The 24,296-nt window shown below is 36.1% G+C and overlaps 1 long non-coding RNA gene across 1 annotated transcript in view; it reads right to left on the bottom strand.

Moving 5' to 3' along the window:
* The window catches only part of LOC122803423, a 103,098-nt gene extending 79,309 nt beyond the window's left edge, over positions 1–23,789 (bottom strand). The window contains exons 1-2 of the long non-coding RNA XR_006365117.1: positions 23,672–23,789; positions 13,865–13,980 (exon numbers count right to left, since the gene is read on the bottom strand). This is a non-coding gene — a long non-coding RNA (uncharacterized LOC122803423). The remainder of the gene's footprint in view (positions 1–13,864; positions 13,981–23,671) is intronic.
* Positions 23,790–24,296: the final 507 nt, after the last annotated feature.

Below are 24,296 nucleotides of genomic sequence, written 5' to 3'. Positions count from 1 at the left end.
TGCAAGCAAGCAAAACCTCACAAGGGCTTCCAGAAGAAGTACACTTTAAATTAAAGAACATAAGCAAGCTAAACAAGGCAGTCCTCCTCCAAAGACAAAACAGATGTCATTATATTCCTTATGTTCTCAAAAGAGCAAAACAAACTTTAATGCACAAGTTCGACAGCTGAGAACTCTAAAAACAAACGTTGCAGAAAGAATACACATCCCCAAATCTATCAAAAGCTTTCACCATCTCTGTCAGAATGGCAGGGATTGGTATTAATCAGATGCTTAGCAGCAGCTGTTTTCACTAAAGCAATAGCTTCTGGGTCAAATCTGGGATGAGTGTTAAGACTGAGGAAGGTTATAGAATCTATCTGCTTTCTTGGGGTCAGCTTAACATTCTCCAATGCTGAAAGAATAGGAAGAACTGAGGTAGGTTCTAGAAAGTCAAATTGTAATAAATCATAATAAATTCAGGAACAGTGGAATATCATTATGTTACCATTAGATCAACAGATTTATTCTGGAAACAGCTACAGAAAAACAGAATCCTTTAAAGGGACTGCCAAGACAAACTCTCCTCGGAATCTATCAGAAACATCAGGAGATAAAACATAACCTCCTCGTTCTTAATAATTTTGTGGTTCACTTGAATCTCTGTAGAAAATGAAGAATCTTTTACCATAAACAGCTAAACTGGAAGGGTCAACAGCCTGAGCCAAGCCCAGTTAATCACTCCTGTCCAAAAGTGACCGAGACAGGAGAAGAAATAATTTTTTTCTTCTTTTGACATGAATTTCTAAAGAAGCCATGTTTGTCAGGAAAATCCACCCTATGGATATGTACAACATTTTGGCTAGGCAAAATGGGACTCCTTGCTCCTTCTCCCAAGACCAACAAGAGGGGTCTCCCTTACCCACCAAGGTCATTCCAACAACCTCAGAGGATGCATCTATCCCCTGGTACAGGGTAGCTGTAGCAACTACACCAGAGGGCATCAAAGAACAGGAAGAATGGACCGATGAACCAAAAAATAGACACAGCACAGTTACATATCTATGGCTGTGGCACTTTTGCAACCTGCTGTGGTGGCAAAGGCAATTTACCAATTTGCTTCTTTTTCTGGCTTCCAAGAGGAAGAACAGATGAACTGGTAGGTTGTTCCATAGTGAAGCCAAAAAAGATGCCCAATTCTGACTTCTAAGATGGCTGCAAACTGAGTAACAGCTTAATTTCAGCTCTTCCAATGTGAAATAAAATACTCGGACAAGACGGCCAGTAAACTTGTCTTTTGGGTAAATTTCAGTAACTGGCAATAAGTGCAATGCCTGGATGCTAACAAAAAAGAAATTCTAAGAATCTGAAAGAAAATTAATCACAAGAAGTGAAGAGAAAACATTGGCTAGGAAAAATCATGCAGTTGTTCAGCAAAAAAACAGTTCAAGCTCCAGCTCTGGTGCAAGACATTTTTTTCCTCTAGATTACTGGATGTTAAGTCAAATGTGTTCAGAGCAGATTAAAATAAACACTGAAGGAAACCATCAACTCAAATAACAAATGGCTGGAAAAAATGGAAGAGCTTTAAACAGCTATTCAGATGAGCTGACAAAAATTGTAAAAATGTCAGGTGCTGAAATGAAGAAAAGGCTGGCCAAGTACAAGACTACTCAAGAAGAGAGGTTTCAAAAACATGGCAGAATTAGGGGGCAGAGCACATAGGGAAAAACAGATTTTCTGCTGTACCAGAGAAACTGGAAATGACAGACTGTATTAAAGCACAAGTAAGCAACTGGACTGATATTCCAAGGAAGGAGGTGTTAACTGAAAGGGTACATTGTGTGCATGCTCCAAACCTGGCCATAAGAAAGCAGCCAAGACCTTTTATTTTATTTATTTTATTTAACATTTGCTGACCGGGAAAGTCCGACTAGGTTCCATAGATCCTGTTTTCAGCGGAGACCCGGGGAGAAGTGCTCCAGAAGCATGTCTTTAGAATGTGGAAGGAAACCGGAGTAACAGGAGGAAACCTACGCGAACGCAGGGAGAACATGCAAACTCCACACAGAAGGCACCCCAGCTGAGAATCGAACCGGAGAACCTCTTGCTGTGAGGCGACATCATTAACCGCTGCACCACTGCGCCACCCAAAGACCTTTAACAGTGAACATGCAATCCTACCAGCAGGAAGTTGAATCTATTAAAAGTAAGAGACAGTAGAGTGTTTGTGGAAAAGTCTCACTGTACACCAGGCAGAACAGAAGTAAAATGTATTCCATCAATCAGGGATTGTCGTGAAGCAGCTGTGAGATTCAAGCTGCTGTATCCGGCTTCAGAATATTTTTTCCTGGGGGGGGGGGGGGGTGCATTCATTTTTTTGATGCAAAATATGCTAAAGAGGAAATACAAAAGTTTGCCCAACAAAAAATGAGCTATCAAATAGAAGGGGATTCTGCTTCTTACTCTACTGACTATAAAGTTCATAGAGAGAGTAGGCCACTGAAACTTTTTCCAAAGGAAAAAAATGGTTGAGAGAGAGAAAAAAATGCAATTGTTGACTAGAAGAACCAGGAGTATGTTGGAAATGAGCCAGTGACTGGATTTGGGAGATGTCGATCAACAGGAAGAAACCAGCAACTTGGAAACTGAAGAATAAATATGGGACTGCAAATGATTAACTACATTTATGAAGTAAAACAGAACAAGAAAACCTGAAAATATTGGGCTTTTTTGACTTTGTTAAACTTGAAGGGTGGTTTATATTTCTAATAGCCTAGGGAACTTTTTTTTTCCCCAGGAGAGAGAAGGAGAGTAACTGTAGAGATTTTGTCCAATTGTACTTTCTGGCTTGTAAATTACTAAGATTTTAGTCAGTGCTTCTCAGTGTCCTGGGAAAGGAGTAGAGGTAGACAAATGGAGATATCAGGACAGAAGGAGAGCTTAGAGGATGGAATACATGATCAGTAGTTGAGAGAGAAGCAGTTGGTATAGAAATTCTAACCAGTTTAAGGTCATGAGAGAGTAACAGTGGTGGGATTTAAAGGTTTGGTTTGCAGCAAATCTGGCAACTTTATTAGATTATTTCTAGCTTTGTTAAGAGGAAGGTCTGCAGGCTGGTAAGGATTTTTGAGGTGTAGAAAAGACGAGGGAGAAGCTATGCATGAGAAAGGGAGATTTGAGACTTGTTGGTTAGAAATGTTTTACTTCTGTAAAGCAGACCTAGTTTTTGGTAGGTTTTCTTGATGCAAATGAGCACATGTATGTCAAATTTGAGTTGGTCATCTAGGATGGCTCCCAGAAGCTTAGCATGTGATTTAGCTATGATAGTGGCATTGTTGAGGGATGAGATAAGGGATTTGGGAAGAAATATCAAAAGCATAGTCTTTTTTGGATTTAAGATTAGCTGGTTATTGGAGAGCCATTTTTCAACAGATTTGAATTAAGGGTGTACACATCCAAGAGGTTGTCGGAGGTAGTGTTGACTGTGGAGTCATCAGCATATTGAGTGAAGACTATGGACAGGATAAGTATAGGAGATTAGTAAAGAAGTTGAATGGTAAGGAACCAAGTAATGATCCTTGAGGGACTCCCATCTTGATGGGGAGAGGAGGGGATAATGAATTCAAAGAATGGGTAGTGGAAATTATTAGAGAGGACAGAAATTTCTTCTGAAAATATATACAGGGAGTGGGATAGGGTGGAAATAAAGTAAGAGATATGGTTAAGAAGTAAAACAAATTATTCAGAGAGACTGAAAAAGGTATTGTAGAATAGGGGGAAGCTCGCAGAACAAGAACAAACACAATTGTAGAGAAAATAAAGGGACTACCTTGATAGTATGCATGAGTTTAGAAAGACTGCTGTTAAACTTTTTTTTTTTTAAACCTCTTAGCACAACAGCTCAGGCAACAGAAAGTAGAAAGGGTTGTTGCAAAGCTTAGGCAGCCTACAACGAGGAAAATAAATAAAGATATTTCGAAAGTTTTATGAAAATATGTATAAACTAGAGAAATATGGAAGAAAAAGTACAAAAGGAAATATCTATGGAAAAATGAAATAGCAAAAACGCCACAGGAACAACGACAGCGTACTGAAGACAACCTTAATAAAATCCAATAAAACAAAGTTGTAGTAAATTACTACTTCCACGGTAAAAACCACAAGAACCTACAAATTCAAATTAAGCACTTTTCGTCTGTGGTGTACACAGACTTCTTCAGATGAAAAACACAACGTGAATTCAAGAGTATTTAAATATAATGAAGTCGTCACATGATAAATGTAACCCTGTCGTTAACCCTTTAAAAAACAGAACGATTCTGACTGATTTTTGAAGACACGGTGTGTGAGAAAACAGCCACTTACTATGAAATAATGCAACTTGGATAATAATTAAAAAGTAACATACAGCTGTTATTAATAATTCGTACTGAGTGTTGAAAGTTAAAAACCAAAATATATCTATTACTTTAACCAAAAATACTGTGCAGTGCAAAAACTAGAAACATAATAGAACAAGTGAAAATGGAACGTACTAGTGAAATGTTAATAATTTGTGTGTATGTACACTATCGACGAACTTGTAACTTCTAAACTTGTAGTGGGACAAAAGTCCGAATGGTCATATTTGCGTACAAATGTAACGCAAAGTCATCTTTGGCTAAGTATAAGCATAAGCCAAGGGTGAGTAGGCCTGCTATATCAATTAATAGCCATTTAAATAAGTGCCATAATGCAAGAACTGAAGCACAATTTATAATCTATAATTTATATGTGATATACGTTATTCTAAACACTAAATACTGAAAGGTGCAGGTGTGTAATAACACCTTTACTAACAGTGCAATTGGTGACTAGATATTGATCCTATCGCATGGAATACTAAGGTTGGTGGACCACAAATAAGTGGACTGATTACATTACTTGACAGTAATTTGTACGCAAATATGACCATTCGGGTTTTTGTCCCACTACAAGTTTAGAAGTCACAAGTTAGTTGATGGTGTACATACACACAATTATTAACATTTCACGAGTATGTTCCATTTTCACTTGTTCTATTATGTTTCTAGTTTTTGCACTACACAGTATTTTTGGTTAAAGTAATAGATATATTTTGGTTTTTAACTTTCAACACTCAGTACGAATTATTAATAACAGTTGTATATTACTTTTTACTTTTTAATTATTATCCAAGTTGCATTATTTCATAGTAAGTGGCTGTTTTCTCACACACCGTGTCTTCAAAAATCAGTCAGAATCGTTCTGTTTTTTAAAGGGTTAACGACAGGGTTACATTTATCATGTGACCACTTCATCATATTTAAATACTCTTGAATTCACGTTGCGTTTTCATCTGAAGAAGTCTGTGTACACCACAGACGAAAAGCGCTTAATTTGAATTTGTTGGTTCTTGTGGTTTTACCGTGGAAGTAGTAATTTACTACAACTTTGTTTTATTGGATTTTTATTAAAGTTGTCTTCAGTACGCTGTCGTTCCTGTGGCATTTTTGGTCTTCCTGCAACAGTTTTTCCAATTTTGGTGTTTGAAAAATGAAATATGCCAAGGTTAGAAATAGACTAGGCTTAAGTACTAATAGGACAAGAGTAAATGAAATAAAAATGGTGATGCATAACCGATGGATGGTATTCCTGTGGAAGTTTTGAAGCTAAGAGGAACGAAAGTGATCCGGAAAGATTTGTTTAACAGTATTTTAAAAGGACAAGAAGCATCAACATCCTGAGAGAAAGCTTTAGTGGCTGTAATAACTAAAGATGGTAAAGACCCATTGGATCCAGCTTCATACAGGCCCATTTTGATTCTACACTATTATAAAGCGTTTATGTCTATACAGTTAAAAGAATGGCAAAAGTGATTCCAACATTGATAGATATGGAGCAATATGGTTTTGGAGTGGATGCAAATATTTGACAACATTAACAGAACAAGGAAAACCCAGAGGGAAGCAGAACATAAGAAAATACTGCTGTTGTTGGTTGGTCTTGATGCAGAGAAAGCATTCGACAGAATAAACTGGGATTTTAAAAATAGGGCAATGGAAGCATTTGCATTCCGTGATAAAATTATAAGGTTGATTAAGAAATATACATAAGGGATTAAAGACAAAAATTAAAGTGGGGAGGTTCTTGTCTAAGTTCTGCTTGAGCAGAGAAACCAGGCAGGAATTTCCTTTTTCACCTTTGTTATTTGCATTATATTCAGAACCACGGGCAAACAAAATAAGGGACTCAAAAATTCAAAGGTATAATTGGTAGTGTAGTCAAGGAAAAAAAAAGTCTGTTTGCAGATGATATTATTTTATACCCAATAAAACCAGAAAATGAAATTCTCAGAATTTTCCCAACACTGAAATATCAAGTCTTCACAATAATCACACAGAAAATTATATTCATAAAGTAGCAGAAAGCATTCTAAGTACGTTAACAAGGGGATGGAAAAAGGACAGTCTGCCAATAGGGAAGACTGCAATTAAGGGTACAAAGATAAGCAAGAGGGGGCTGGAATTTACTGGAGTAAATGTTCAAAGAAACCAAGGTATTGGGAGCAAATAATTACAGAGGAAAAGGTAATAGAATATGAAGAGGCCAAGAATTCATTTGGACTGCTGGCTAGAGATGGACTTCCCTAGCAAGGACTAATAGCAGATACTGGCAGAAAGAAATAGGTGGATACGAAACTAAAGACCAGCACTGGTAGAGTTTAGTAGAATTTAGAAAAAAAGCTGCTGTTAATGGGATAATTAGTAGATCATACAAAATAATGCATAATAGCTATAGGAATCAGAGGTTAGAAAGGATTTGGAAAAATAGAGATTGGATAAGCAGTTCACAAAGAAATAATGGGTAGATATATGAATGACTCCCAATTATGCAACAAATATAAAAGATTTGGGATATTTGCTTGGAAGTATCTGCATAAGTATTTTATACCCTAAATCTCTAAAGAATTTTTCCTCAGATAGTTTGCAAATGTTGGAGGTGTTATGGGGAAGAAAGAGGTAACTGAGAACATATTCTTGGGAGTGTAATGAGTGGGCAGACTTTTAAAATTCCATGCAGACTACTCTAACAAAAATACTGGAAGAGCAAACTAGTGTAACTAAGGAAATTATTTTTTTGAGCTATGATACAGGATCAGAATTGCCTAGACTTGGTAAGGCTTTACAGAGTTTATTCTGGTGGCTTCCCAAAAAGCCTAGAAAATGGAAATCAAAATCTAAACCAACTGCTCTAGTAGTAGTGAATATAGTAACAGAGATAAAACAACTGAAAGTAGGATCTTTAGAAAATGGTAGGGGAAAATTACATAGAAAAAATGGGAATTGTGGGAGCAACGCATGCAGAATAATGTTTTGGAGGGGGAATGACATTTAAGAGAAGGCAGAAATTGAATGAGCTTTGCAATGTTTGCATAACAATGACTGGATAGATTTTAAAATGTATAACGCAACTTAAAATATGTCAATGTGATTTTTTTCATTTATATAAATGCAAAATTATTATAATCACTTATGACATAGGCAAAGATGTTTTTTGTTTAAAAAATATGCCATATTCCCAGTGAAGCTTGGTAGTAGTCAGTAAACATGTAATTAATAAAAGTTATTTTGTTGAAAAATAGTAAAAAGCACTTCAAAAGCTAACACCAACCGCCAACACAACTTTTACCTCAGAATAGGTAGTTTTAAAATTTCAGTTTGACAACTTTTTTCCACAAAAGTAAAAAAAGTAATATCTCTATTTAAAAGTTACTAAAATCACTTGGCATTCAATAAAAACACTTTCGTAGCTTAAAATACATATTTCACAGCAAAAGTTCAGTTACTGTCATAAAAAGATATGGAAGTCCCCCCTCAGAAAGCAACTTTAGGCCCAAACCTGTCATTTTAGCTAGCGCAGCTTGAGCTGACTAATGGTTTAGGCATGTGTAAGGTGCCCTAAAGCTTTGCAAACTTGCAGGACAGTATTTCCTTACCAGGATATAACCAATAAAGCTGCAGCAGTGATCCTAATGAGGAACATTTATAGCATGGTTGGCTGGAGAGTTTTTGACTAGAAACTCCACTCTGTAAAATTTAGCAAAAAAAAAAAAAAAAAAGCCTGCTTTAATCAGTACAGACACCACTGGATCAGGAATTTAATGTTCACAAATTAAGGGACTATCCAGGAAAACTAGATGGCCCGGTAGGTCTTCTGGACCTTCCTCTGTCAGTAGGTCTGTTGGCTATCTCCCTTTGGATGCACCATCATTAGAACTTCAAAACAATTCAGCTAAAGCCACTAAAAGAAATAAACACAGTCTCCAAAACTGGTCTACATTAACTAAGTGCTTTCATTCACTTAATATATCCTTGAACTTCTTCAGAGACTAGTTTCTTTTACTGGCTTCAGTGGAATTGTTAGTTGTTTTATCACTAGGACTTCCCCAAACTCTGATGTCATCGATGTGCAAGCTGGGGGAAAGGGGAGCTGCAGGATATCATGTAGATGACTCAACATGCTTCCTTTCTGAGAATTTGTGTAGAATGGGAGTCACTGAGGACAAGGAGGACAGTTGTTTTGAACTTGAACATATTGTTACAGGCTACAAAAGGCCCTGGGCCTCTCTATCCTACTTAATGACAGGCTGCAAGCTAAAGGTATAGGCAAGAGTGTCTGGTTGCACTGCAGATGCCAGTCTCAAAATGGACAACAGCACTGGAGTGAACCATAGCGATGATGAATGCTAACCTGGCAGGGAGTCTGATGCAGAAAGTTATTTCACACCAAGGCAGTCAGCGTTATATACTCTGGGACTGTTGTGGGTCTACCCCAAGTTTTACTGTGGTATACTTTCAGACCACTGAAGAAGGGATGCTATAGCCAGACAACATTAATAAAAAAGTTAAAAAAATACTTTACTAAGTAACTTGCAAAGTAGAGCAACACAACTGCATCAGCATGGCTAAAATTGTATACTGAGAGCAGTTACACACTTCCTGGTTGAATATTCACTGTAAAACCAATACTAATTCTAAATAAATAGATACATATACAGATTTCCAGTTCACATGAAATTAGATTTTAGCATGCGTCTGTTGGTGAAGAATCAGCTTAGCTAGTCGCTTTCTTATCCTCAATGTTCTCTTTCTTTTCATTATGATTTTTTTGACTATCTCGTGGTGTTAGTTCGCAACTGCCCAACAACAAAACTATTCCTTCAGATTCTGTCTATAATTATTATTGGACTGACTTTTTATACTGCAAAATCCACTAACGGAAAGTTTCTAAAAACATGAAAAGTTCCAAAATTCAAATTTACCGGATCCAGTTTGGTAACTTATGTACAGGTATTACTATAGTTACCTGCCGTTTTCTGAATGGCAGTGTTCTCACTACATTCCAATGTCAAACCCTTCTCAAAGTAGTGAGGAACACATTCTGAAACTTCTAGACTGCTACCAATTACAAACTGCAGATTATCACACAAACACATTGCAGAGAAGTCGTGTCTTAATCATTGCTGGCCTCCATTACAACAGAGCTCTACAATGTCACATCCAGTGTTTTCATGGTCAATAGGGTCACACAGCAGAAACGAGTAAAATAGCACAAATGTCACATTCTGATGAACACAGAGTTCTGTGCTTGCATCAGCCATTATCTCAATTTGTAACCATTAGCTGAACCTGCAAAAGGTCCTGGAGATCAGTGTTCTACCCCAGTTAACAAGCAAATAAATACATAAATGAGGACTACTTAAGTCACCTATTTTATAGGTGCCCCAATACAGGAGAGGGGCATTTCAGAAATGACGACAGCATCAAAGGATCCAGTGTCAACAATGGCACCAATGTCCTTGGTCTGGGCATCATTCTTCAAGCAATCATCGCCAGCATCTGTGTTGACATCACCCTGAAAGCATCAGTACCAACGAAGCTCTTGGCAGCACTGACTCAGACTTAGGGGCAGAGAGTGACAACACTGAGACATACAACACTGCAGCAATGCTGAAGTTTCAGCCACTGAAACGATCTAGAACAGGCTTCGTTATTTTAAAAGGTTGGGAATTACACTGTTAGGACTAACGCCTGAAACTATGAGATCTGGAAGAAAAAAGTCTATGTCCCTGGTTTGGAAGGAATCATAGAAATGCACTCCTTGTGCTGAACAGAATAAGATTGGGAAGTAGTACCAGAACTTTTTTTTTCTTTAGCCTACCTAGCCTAGCCAACCTAGACAAAATTTTGTATGTCAGAGATAGGAGATGGCCTCAGTGATTAAGATTAATGGGCAGAGGCAGACAGTAATGCCCAAACTAACATACCTCTACAACCTCTAGAAACTTCCTAAGTCACATTCCCCCTCCTAATAAATGCCCATGATACTTAGAGACAACTGGGTTGGATTACACGGCTATTCTTAAAAAGGCTCTGGTGGTTATTAGCCTAGTATATAGCTATGGATGTTAACAGGCACACCAAGAAGTGTGCTCTCTCTACAACTGAGACCTCAGTATGCATGGATGAATGTGTCAGTCTCCAGTACTACGGATGTAATCTTAAAGTTGCCATGAGATAGGAAATGACCATAACAACCTATAAGAAAAAACAGGGACAATATGTAGACTTCACTAAGCAGGCACTCCAGCAAAGAAATGAACTACTGATAACTACTGCCATGTAGGTAAGATGAAATTCATATCAGATCCATCACAATATGAAACTGCAACATGTAAAACATTCAAGTGTTACTAAGGTCTCGCCACAGTAAAAAGTAATTATCTGAAACAAATATCTAGTGCTTTTCTAACTACAATATCTAGTGCTTTTCTAACTACAATTACAGTATAAAAATAACATGCATTTCTAATACTTTTAATTCTTTTTATATACTTTGGCATAATAAACTGACACTAAAAAGGATTTCTAATGAAAATTCAAGTGGATCCAATTCTTCTTTGCTTCTTAAGTGAAGTATAATCTTAGCGTGTTTTATATACACACTTTCCTGTTTCTACTTCCTAAATATTTCATTCCACTGAAATGATCTTGCAGATAAGACACGAATGCATGAGAAGGAAAACAGTTAAGATCTATATTTACAAGGGGTGGCCCCATGGCACAGAGGGATCTTAAAGCCCTTACTGCTCCCCAGACCCATGCTCACTCAGCAGCACAGCAGCTGGAGGGGCCACAAGTAGAGGATGGGAGTGAGCAGCCGAAGTCCATTAATCCATTCTGGTGGAAGGGAGGCAGACTAAAAAGCTGACTGTAATATAAAGCACATGGGCCTGGCAGCTCCATGTTGCAAAAGCAGTGACACTCAGCTGGAAGGCTGCAGAAACATGCATAAATCTCTCAAGATCAGTGCTCAAACAGCTACCAAAGCTATCAAGGAAAAAGGAGTTGGAGCACACTCCTTGGCATGCAGCACGATGCTGCATCAGCATCCTTGATTTCCTCACTTCCCCTAGACTAGGGTTAGGTCAAGCACAGGAGAGGCTAGGGTGGGTCCAGTAGACCTGTTGATGAACATGGAGACTATCAGGGGAACAGATGCCAATCAGCCGCAGGGAAGGAAAATGATCTACATTTATCTGTACTCAGCAAAAACAAACACTCAACACTCATTTTAAAGTATTACAAAAGGCAAATGAACTACCACTGAAAGTGAATAATCTCTGCATAAATTATTTTTCATGTCAAGCAACACTCCAATCAAAAAAAACATAAGCCAGGGTGAGGATGGCAGCAGAGGCACAAGTCCTGACCTTTACCCTTACGTGAGTGAGTATTACTCTGGTAGATGACTATACAAGATACCAAACTGCAGAATCTGTACAGCTTCAGCAAATGCAGCTACACCAGTCTTACTGTTTTTTAAGATACACAAAGCTACTCTACAAAATTCCTCTGCATACTACAATATCACCATTCACAGACAAGTAACACTACTGAAAATCCACTAATCCTTAACATTCAGGCTAAACCCAAAATGAGAAGGTACACCGATACTCACAAAGGACATATGCTACTCATAAGGTAGAGGACTCTGCTGTTTAAAATACCGAGGTGCAACAGTTCCTCCCTCTACTACCCATCAACTTCAGAGAGACAGATGTAAAACGGACAGTGATAACTGTTACACAGGGAAAATGCATCACAGGGAAACTCACCCACCCAACACAGACTTAACTGTCAACAGCTTTGATCAGGAGTCTTACCAAAGTGAATGTGCAGACATCACAATCTTCAGTACACAAGAGATTTCATTTGATACTAATGTATGCTGCAAATTACCAGAGTTTCTACACTGCTAATTAGACAAGTTTACAGCATACCTACTCACCAGCATATGTTCTTGCAGTTTTATGTAACTACAAAGATATCACAATTTTTATGGACATACACAGTTTAACACAATTCCATTCTAATCTTTCAGGTGTTTCAAATGCTAATTTTAAAAAGGGTGATACAGTGTAATGAAGCACTCACTTATATTATTATCACTATTATTCCTGACCAACACCTACATAAAAGTTACAAAAAAGGCCGTCATTTCAGTAAAGTGTGCAATCTCTCTACTACTCCATAGCAGTAGCATCTTACAGAGACGAACAAGGGAATCCAGGAATACTCAAGGAAAATAAAATCATTCCATTATTGGTGTTACTTCCTAACTAATCTTTCCTGACAGTTAATGACTGAATAAAAAAAAAAACAGTTTCTAATGTAGTTATTATGCCAGATAGTGTTCTGAATTCAGGACTGTACTTGAATCTAGTCAATTCCTACTCTGTAAACAGTCTTCCTGTTAATAAATTTTTGTGAAAGCTTAGCAGCTTTTTTTCTTAAACTAGAAAACATGTTTAGTAAACATTTGAAACAGAGTACATTTGTACTGTACTATAAATCCAGCAGCTTCATTCCCTAAAGCAGTGCATTAAATGTCCAACCCATACATGCAACTTTAGCTATGGCATCAAGAACTCTTCACATATTTTCCCCACCTGCACAGCATAGAAGGATGAAGTCCTGACTACAACTTAGATGACCAATATCCAGGTATGGACATGGATGTATGAGGAAGTGGGCAGGGGAGGATTACTTTGAGCAATTGACACCACCTCTCTCATCCCTGACAGGAGACAGGCTGCTAGGCCAACTGCACTGGTGACAGCTAGTGGTGACTAGGTGTTAGCACCCACACTTGTGGTTCCTCTGGCTCCTACTGCACTGGGCAGAGACTTCTGTTATTCGCTGGCTTAGCCAGGGCGTGTATAGGGAATATCACTTTTTCCTCCCAAATCCCAAGCAGCTATAATGAGTCTGTGTGCAGTGCAAGGGCAGACCACTCCAAGGGATCAACTAGCTGACCTGCTCCCTTCTACGTGACTGCTACAGCTGGCAGAATGAATGGGCAAATAGCTCATTTGTTCCTGCCTGGGAAGCCCTAAAGGACTTTCACCCTAACAGAACAAATGGGCCCAAAAGATAGAGTTAGTGGCACCATCAGGCAGGGCCCCTCACGGATATGGTGGAGGGAATTCTTTCATCTAAAGCCAGCCCATTGCCACAGAGTTCCCATCTGTAATGTCTTTCAGCCTAGTTCAATAGGGAGTGGGGAATGGAGATGTAATGTCAGATCTCCCTGTCTCTCTGCAAGAGAGTGTTTTTCTTTTTTCCTGCTGGACTCTTGACCATGATGTTCACCATGGATTTTAGTCTAGGCAAAACAAGTAGGTTGACGGCAGCAGAACAGTCTGCACGAATGCAAGTTTGAAATATTAATTCATTCATCACATTAGAACAACCTACTGAAGGGAGAGCAAAGTCTTCACGCTCAGAATAATAATGGTAACTGTAATAAATATTCTTACCTCTCACTCAGTTGTGGAAAGGGGAATTAACTTCTCCTTCAGATGAGATGTTAAACCAAGGCCCCATCTGCTTGACTTGGTGGTAGCTCAGGTGAATGTAAAAAAAAGCTCAGTGTCTATTGAAAGAGAGTAGAGGTCCTTTATTTACATACAAAAAGAACTCATATTTACAAATATATAAATTACACATATTCATAACTTCCTTTACAATCATACTAAATTTTCATCCCTATTAGACACTCACTCCTTTTTCCATAATCACCATCTGATTTTACTTAATATTGTTAAGAAACATTTACCATTAAATAATTTCATTTATTCTATCATTCCATACAACAAAATAACTTTTTATTAACATATTCTTGACTTTGTATCTAATCATAGTTATTTTACCCAGTTCTTTTATATATTTGAAGAAATCTTTCCATATTTTGCCCCATAACTTTTTTAATCTTTTACATTTCAAAAAACACATGTTCTGTAGTTTTTTTCTTGATACCATAAACACATTTTAGCACTTTTATATTTATATGGCATATTTCCTTTTACTAGCGATTTATTTATTACCAGTCTCCAGAAAAGATTCTACTTTCTGATTACATTTGCTTCTTATTTTGTACCTTTAAATTGATTTCATCTGTTAATTTTTCCCAAGGTTTTATATAGTAGCATATTTCATTTACATATTTTTTCTTTACCATACTTACATTTAAACAATGTTACTACTAATCTCTCATCTTTTTATATATCCACTTTTAACACTTTGCACAAATTTAATGAAGCAGTATATACCACTAGGTTAATTCACCATACCCCCCCTTTCCTCTTTTTAATGGACTTAACCCAGAACCCCATATAAACAAACAAAAACAAAATACATGTGGTAATTACTTTTCAAATACCGCTGGCAACATAAATACACTTGCTAAGTATGCTATTTTCCCCATCAGTACTGAATATATCAAATAAGCCTTTTTTCTGAATAAATTAAATGTTCTTCAGAAAAGACAGGTTTGTTTTAGTTCTTCCATTGTTTTTCCCCAATGAATTCTACTTGCATCTTTATTCCCAAATGTTATACCCAACACATAAATTTAATTCAATGTAAAAATATATACTCTGTCGTTAAATACATCACCTAAACGTTTACTTTTCTCTTTATTTAAAAGGCACACCATCACTTTGACACTCACTTGTGTAAATTACTACTTCTTTTATCCTAAGTATTTTTTTTGCAATTATTATAATTTCATCTGTACATGTCTTCAGAACTGGAATTCTCAACTTTCCAGGTGTTATTTAACCTGCCTCTTTCATTTTATTTACTTCACATACTATCACATTCATAACTAATGCAGTGTGTATACAACTCATTGGACATCCTGGTCTTACATGACTCTTCATACATACCTCTTGGCTTAACTAGCCATTTACAAGTAATTTTATTTTAGTATTACTATGTGTTGGCAAACAATTTCCCAACTTTCATACCCATAAGATTCCACATCCAAATAATATCACGTGCCTTAGTAATGGTCTCCTATCATGGATTTTTGCTTCTTTTCTACTCATAAAATCATCCACAATTTCTCAATTCTTGACAACCCTTCCCTTTTACACTTGATAATCTCCTATAATATTTTCCATTTTAGTTTCACATTTCTCTCTCTCGCATTATTCAATCCATCCACAGCCCATTTTTCCACAAAGGGTTGAGGTGTTACTTCAACAGTCACATAGATAAAGATCTTATAATCATTATTATTCAATACTAATCTGTCTAAATTTCTATTGTCTTTTACCATCCCTTCTTCCATATTAAAGTATTCCACTACAAAATTCTTTATACATAAAACCTTAATTTAGCCATTCATTCAAATGTCTTTCGCCAATCCCTTAAACTTTTATACATTTTATTCCTCATCTCATCTGGTCCTGCAGCCAAATCTATAGTTACATGTCCTAAAATGCTATCTAGCTAATTTAAAAGGAGTCACCTTTTCCAACTTTTTTCTGTTAACTTTTTACTTTCCATGTTTTTTTTACACCACCTTCTTTTTTTTTCTTTTAAAACATTTCTTGCACATACTTTACTACACTATTCATAATCTTTTGCCGAGTTCTATTTTTCCTTTTATTTCTCTCGTTACACTACCATCTTCCTTTACTAATCCGCTTAAGTAACTTGATACTTATTTTCCTTGTAAAAATATAATTTAACTTATATAACAATACTTATTTTTATTGATCTTTTCATACAATTTTCTTTGTCCAAAACCTCTCATGTTCTAAACCTTTTGTCCAAAACCTCTCATTATGTTCTAAACCTTTCAATGCATCATACGCTTTTATATTTCTCTCTCTACTTTTCTTACATCATACTGTCACTGTAAAACAACTTCTCTTTCGGCTATTCCCGTTAGGGGTCACCACAGTGGATAGTCAGTTTCCATTTCTTCCTGTCCTCTGCATATTGCTCCGTCACACCAAACCGCCTGCATGTCCTCTCTCACCACATCCATAAACCTTATCCTAGGCCTTTCTCTTACCTGGCAGCTCCATCCTTAGCATCCTTTTCCCAATCATCCCTCCTCAGCACATGTCCGAACCAACGCAATCTTGCCTCTCTGACTCCAAACCATCCAACCTGAGCTGACCCTCTAATATACTGATTCCTAATTCTGCCAATCCTTGTCACACCCAGTGCAAATCTTAAACATCTTTAACTCTGCCACTTCCAGCTCCGACTCCTGCCTTTTTGTCAATGCAACCATCTCCAACCCATACAACACAGCTGGTCTCACTACCCTCTTGTAGACCTTTATTTTCACTCTTACTGGTACCCCTCTGTCACAAATCACTCCCAACACTCTTCTCCACCCATTCCACCCTGCCTGTACTCTCTTCACCTCTCTTCCACAATCACCATTACTCTGAACTGTTGATCCCAAGTACTTAAAACTCATCCACCTTCAACAACTCTACCCCCTGCATCCTCACCATTCCTCTATCCTCCCTCTCATTCACACACACATATTATGTGTTAGTCCTGCTGACCTTCATTCCTCTAGAGCATATCTCCACTTCTCCAGGGTCTCCTCACTGTAAAAACATTTTTTTCATATTTAAATATCATCCACAATTCAGAAAAAAAATTATAAAATGTTCTTAAAGTAATATCTTTCCATAAATGTATTACTATTCATTTTCCTTAATTCCATGTTTTCCCATTTATCCTTTTTATTCCTGTTTTTACATATTCCTTGTTTTTCTTTTATCTCTAGTCATATTGCTAGATTATCAGAAACCTGTTAGTACCAACCCTTCTCCTATAACTAAACATTCTGAGATTGTAAAATCTATTTCAGTTCTACACATACTCCTTTTGCAAGCCCATGAATTTTTTGTCCCAAAGTTTTAACTTATAAGAAAAAAAACTAGCAAGTGATACCATTTCCTATTTATGCTTGCCAAGTTTCCCATTATTATATCCATATGTTCACTAAATCTAAAACCTGATGAAATAAGCTCTCCCTTTCTTTACAATTACTATAAGCACACAATGTCAAAATGCAGATCTCGCAACACAGAATTATAATCAAATCCACTCTGAAGGAAAACTCCGTTAGCCAATAATACGTCCTTTATTATAATTCCATAATGCACGCAAATTCCATAAAAACAACGTTACTACTCGAAAGAAAAAACAATAAATGTCCAGTGGATAACAGAAAAAAGTGTTCAGCGTATATCTGATCAAGCGCTTTCATCCACCATAATGTGGATTTCATCAGGATCAATTAACTAGGTCTTTTTAAATCTTTTTTGGCGCCAAACTCAGTACACACACAACGTAACAATTATCAATTATAATATAATGTAATATAATTATATGCAATACATAATAATTAATATACATTATAGTCAACCCATACTTGTCCAAAAATGTCTCATTATAATCAACTAATATATCATAATAATCTATCTCATTGCATAACAATACATACGTTCTATATGTTAAAATTTTTCACTGGGGATATTTTTACAGAAACAATAACCTGCCCGGTCACTTATTTAAAATTGTGTGCTAAAAATATCTCAAATATAATATAAAATAATATAAAATTGTACATATATTACAAACAAAAACAATACTATATGTACAAAAGTATTATTGTATACCAAAATATGTACATAAATACATATTGCAATATATATAGATCAATTTAAAAATTATTTCTAAAAATGTATATACTGAATGTATACTAAAAGAAAAATATGCAAAAATATAAAAAAAAAAAAAATCACACTAAAGATTATGAGCAATTTGTGTATATAGCCATTGCATCTAAAAATTCATTTCCAGGGGAAAGAATAATATCAATAAAACCTTATATGCCTTCTGATTATCCCTTTATCTTTAGTTGTTTCACTTAACTCAAACTGTGCTGGGGAACTGTAAAAACTATAAGTTAACATAAAATTAATATAGTATAATAAAAAGTATAATACATTTTCTACTGACAGTTCTAGTTGTAACATCTTTTGTAGAATTGGTTTGATGCTTATGTATTCATTTAGTCCAGGTAGGGTAGATGCATCCATCAATATTTGCCATTTTACCTCCTGTATTATACCATGTATGCCATTTTACCTCCTGTATTATACTTTTTATTATACTATATTAATTTTATGTTAACTTATAGTTTTTACAATTTCCCAGCACAGTCTGAGTTAGGTGATACAAGTAAAGATAAAGGGATAATCAGAAGGCATATAAGGTTTTATTGATATTATTCTTTCCCCTGGAAATGAATTTTTAGATGCAATGGCTATATACACAAATTGCTCATAATCTTTAGTGTGATTTTTTTATATTAATTTTTGCATATTTTTCTTATATATTTATTATACATTCAGTATATACATTTTTAGAAAGAATTTTTAAATTGATCTATATATATATATATATATATATATATATATATTACAATATGTATTTATTATGTACATATTTTGGTATACAATAATACTTTTGTACATATAGTATTGTTTGTAATATATGTACAATTTTATATTAAAGATATTTTTAGCACACAATTTTAAATAAGTGACCGGGTAGGTTATTGTTTCTGTAAAAATATCCCCAGTGAAAAATTTTAACATATAGAACATATGTATTGCTATACAATGAGATAGAGATTATTATGATATATTAGTTGATATAATGAGACATTTTTGGACAAGTATGGGTTGACTATAATGTATATTAGTTATTACGTATTGCATATAATTATATTACATTATATTATAATTGATAATTGTTAAGTTGTGTGTGTACTGAGTTTGGCGCCAAAAAAGATTTAAAAAGACCTACTTAATTGATTAATTGATCCTGATGAAATCCACAGTATGGTGGATGAAAGCGCTTGATCCGATATACGCTGAACACTTTTTTCTGTTACCCACTGGACATTTATTGTTTTTTTTTTCCGAGTAGTAACGTTGTTTTTATGGAATTATAATAAAGGATGTATTATTGGCTAACAGCGAGTTTTCCTTCAGAGTGGATTTGATTATAAGCACACAATGTTATAATTCTATACACTTACTCTAGCTACAATGGTTAATCTTTCAGTTTTTGCTACAGTTACATTGAATAGCTTTATTTCTACAGAATACAGCCATTCAGAACATCGCTCATTTCCCAAATTCCAGACCATCTTTCCTCCTCGTAGTTTCTATATTTGTAATATTTCATTTGTTAAAAATATTGTGTCCTGTAATATAATTACATCTACATCGCATGTATGACAGCACTCCAAAATACCTATTCTTCTCACTACATTCTTAATACTATTTACATACAGCACTAAAAATTGTCATTTTCCTTTCTCCTTAGATTTGTGGCTTTATAAGTTCCTAGCTAATTACTGGGCTGGCCAATTTCCCTCCCATAGGTGAGAATCAAACACTGTACCTTGGGTCTGTCAGTCACATTAGCCATAACACCAACCCTAATCATTAGCTGTATATATTCTTTTTCATCCATTTACTTTTTTCTTTTGTACATAACCCTTTAAATTTTATTTTTCTGTCTATCTCTACCAACAGAATTCTTTTTTCCTGTTTTACTACCTCCCAATTTGTCATCTCTTATTTCAGTACATTCTATGTTCTCTTATTTGTTCATCTTTCCTCTATTTATACTACTTCTAAAGTTTCTACTCTGTGCTCGTTTTCTTCTCTTTTACTTCATTTTGCAATCCAACCAAAAATGTCCAATTGGGCTACATTTATATAACATTTCAATTCACATTTTGCCTCCTCAGGTCTTGTTTCCCCACAAATAACATTTTCTTTTGTCACAGTTACTTATTAAAATATCCTTCTTTTTTTACAAGAAAACACATGTTTTGGGTTGTCCCCAGTTGAGTCCCCTATTCCCCCTCCACATTTATCATTAGTAATATTTATCCATTTTTAATGTAGTATTGCAATCCCAAACATCAGTCCATAAACTCCTTTATCAAACTTTTGCACTATCCAGTACTGTTTTTCATAAAGCTTTCAAATGGCTTTTCAAAGTCTCTTTCTACCTCTGTTCGAAATGGTTTTCTTTTTAGTTTCCCTGCTAAATACTTTTATCATATAAAGATTCCATGGATTGTAGTCTCTTTTTTTCATAATCTCCAAGATAAATTTCCAGTTGAAAAAAGTTTCAAACAAAACTTCATAAAAAGGTCTCTGTTAACAAGAATAAATACTATTATGTGTTTTTACACCCAAAGGAGTTATTAAATAGTCCCAGACTTCATACTTGTCCATTTCTTTTTAAGTTTGAATCCTTTCCAAGTATTCCTTTTTCATTTTCTTCTGCCTTCTTTTCTGCTGCTCCCATTCTGCCCTCTTTTACTTTCTCTGCATATGTTTTCTTTTACATCTCACCACTACTCTTCAGGACTGTCTCTGTATAACCCTTTTGTATTTTCTCCATAGCGTTCCCACAGGAAACATATCAATTTTCTGTTTCACTGTGCATTTCTTTTCACTGTGCATTTCTTTAATGAAATCATATTACAACCCTCCAGACTAGAGGGTTGTAATTATACATCCATCATTTCATGACTCTTCTCCATCAAACAGACTTATTAGAAACGTTTCTTCACAATCCTGCACAGATACTGTGGTCTCAATATTTGCTTTCTCCTCCATTTCTGTCTCAATATTTCCATTTCTCTCACCTCTCTACCATCTCCTTCTCTCTCCACCTGTCTCTCTGGGCTGCCTCTGTACCTGGAACGGAAACAGGAAATTCTCCTGCAAAACGGGTCCCCCACTAACAAAAAGTAATGGAAGCTCCCGGATATCCTGACCAACCCCCCAGTAGTATAAATACCACCCTAGGTCTCCCCTAAAAGAAGGATACTAACCCAGTCAAAGAATAAACTAAAAATAAAATAAATAGACAAGTTTCAATATTGTCAGGTAAAATTCTAAATGTTTTAGAACCCAGCCATCACTGCAGCCAGTCTGCCATAACCTAGTTCTAATGATCCACTGTTTGAACCATTCCCCTTACTCCTGCTTAAATGGCAATGTCTTAGTCATTCTCTAGTCAATGAAATAGAGAATTTGAATGTGTGCTGCCACATCTTATTAACTCAAGTGGCAAATTTTTGAACTTGGGTATGTACCTGTGAGTGAAATTCAGTGTTGGCGGTTCAACAGGTAAAACCCAAGGCCTTCTGCACCAAATGTTAATGTACTATTTCCATACCAGGTAGATGGACTGCTGACACTGCAGTGCAGCATTAGATGGGTGCTGTACTCAAGTGTGTTTTTCTTCTGATGAGATGTTAAACCAAGGTCCTATCTGTTCGAGTTAGTGCTAGTTCAAGTGAATGTAAAAGATCAAAAAGGGTAGGGTAAGTTCCCCAATGTCATAGCCACATTTTCTCTAGTAGTATCAATATCACCTCGGATCTCCCCTGAAAAGAAACCACTAACCTAATCAACAAAAGCAACTGTAAAGTAATCTCAAAGACTACACTGATATATATAACTAAAAATGAAAACACAAGAGAGACTACAGCATGCACGATCTAAAACACAGACAGCAATCATAAATGTGCAGTTTACTATTCTGACCACTGAAGTATACTGCAGACAGATTGCATGTAAAAATCAGGGATTTTATTTATTTATTTATTTTACATTTGTTGACCGGGCTAGTCTAACTAGATATATGTCCATTTTCAGTAGAGGCCCGGGGAGAAAAGCTCCAAGCATAGGTAGTAACAACACATAGAATATATACAATAGTAACATGAGAATGCTATACATTGTTTTGATTATATGATTTCTGATTAGTTTTACATTGTATTTCTCAAGCATATCATGCACAAAAATAAAACATAACTTACATTCAAAGTCAGTGTAACACTAAGTTTTATTATAAACACATACCAATGCTAAACTTGGAGACTGTATTTGCATTTAAATACATCAACAAATAAAGTGCATAAGAAAATCAGATGAGAATTCAATTACAATGAGCAGTCATGAACAAAAAGCATTTTAATGTACAATAATTCAGAAAAGCAATAAATAAGGACAACATATTGCACTTGGCAACAATTTTAAGAGAGGGCAAGCAAATGAGCAGATCAGCTCAGGCATTAAAATTAAATACAGCTAACTACAAAAAGTGAAACATAAGCAGTGGGTTACACTGAGCACAGCACAACCTAGGGGCAAGTTGCAAAGCCCATGTCTTATGGCAGCAGCATTCAAGAGACAATGGAGGGCTATTCTGACAGTATGGTACAGCACCTAGAAAAAGTCTGTAAATTATTCTCAGCCCAAAATGCTGACCACATCAACTCCTTTAGACTGCTGGCAACATTTAAAATATAAATAAACAGCAACTGTGATGTTTAAAGGCAAGCTCGGTCTTTGCTTTATAAGACATTCAAATGCCTCACCATGCATTCCAAGAAAGTGATAAATTACGATTTTATTTACTGTTCGAAAACTTAGTCAAGCAGGAATAGTAGTAACCAACTAATTATCCTAATTGCTGAATTATTCGATATTCTGTAAACCATGCTACGTACAACCCGGAACCCAACAGCAGACGAGAAAAGGCTACCTCGTATACTTAACATCCAAATACACATAAGAAACGGTTAAAAAATCAAGAGCTCCGATGACAATGATTTAGGTCACATTTTATTAAAACCCACAGGAAAAAATCAGCAAGCCAGTTAAGTTTGTCTGATGATGCGCATCCTTCCAGACCTTCTAAACAAATACTCTGTGTGTGTTGTGGCAATAACACTGCATAACGAAACATGACTCTGTACTACTTACTATGCCACCACTTACTCAACTCCATGTGCGACACAACGTTCACAGTAAAAGAAAACACACACAACTACCCTCTGTATAAATTTGTTAAAATTACAGACACAACTACCCTCTGTATAAATTTGTTAAAATTACAGTGTTAATGCACAAGAGTGACTGTTGTGCAAGGTTATTCCACAATCTTCAGAGCTTCCCGTGCACTTTCCAAAATCCTGCAGTTTCCCTCATCCGCAAGAAAACGATGCATCTACATTCCATAAGCCAACAGTTTGCAATATTGTATTTAAAACTTAAAATACACACATTTACATTGGATCGAAGCTTTTATGATTCTCGCACGCCCAATACCTCACTTGTTTATTTCTCCTAATAACGGTACCTAACTGCATCACATCTCCGCTATAGCAAAGACCGTATCCACGCAATACATCTTACCTCGGGACACACTACCTGCAAAGGTGAGGAACAAAACCTCTCCTTCCCACAAGCCACCCGATTCCTGTTTCCGTTTTCCCCACTGTTTATCACCCACATCCCATCACCGCCCTTACCTCCCGGTGGATGTTTTGCTGACGTCACTGTGCTTCCTTCCCATCACATTCCCAGATAGCCCTGCAACTCAGGCACTTCCGGGTTGGAAAGTAGCTTTCGTCGGCCACGAGGAAAATAGTTGTCAGTACGGTGTTACTTGATCCCTGTATTCCACACGACGACGACGTGCGCGCTCCAGCAACCAAAACACACCGATCTATGCATAATCAGCATGCAGCTGATGACTGTTACCGGTGGTCATTTGTTCGTGTGCATATCCCAGGGTTTAATGTTGCATGCTGTCCCTCTTATCCCAAAGTAATTCACGTTTGGGTAGGTGTGTGTCTTCCTGAACAAACACGTACAGAAAAGCACTGGCAAATGGCCCTCGATTTTTGAAGAAATATATATATATAATTTTTTTTTAATTTCTTTAACTTATACAGAAAACTGTGAACCTATATATGATTCAAAAGACCTTAATATGACAGGAACAAGTTTACAAGTTTCATGATAAAAGCGAAACTTT

Source organism: Protopterus annectens, chromosome 5.part1 (assembly GCF_019279795.1).
Source record: "Protopterus annectens isolate FY-2018-M chromosome 5.part1, PAN1.0, whole genome shotgun sequence".
NCBI lineage: Eukaryota > Metazoa > Chordata > Ceratodontiformes > Protopteridae > Protopterus > Protopterus annectens.
Note: the sequence above shows the minus strand (reverse complement) of the source record. Positions and strands in the feature narration are given on the sequence as shown.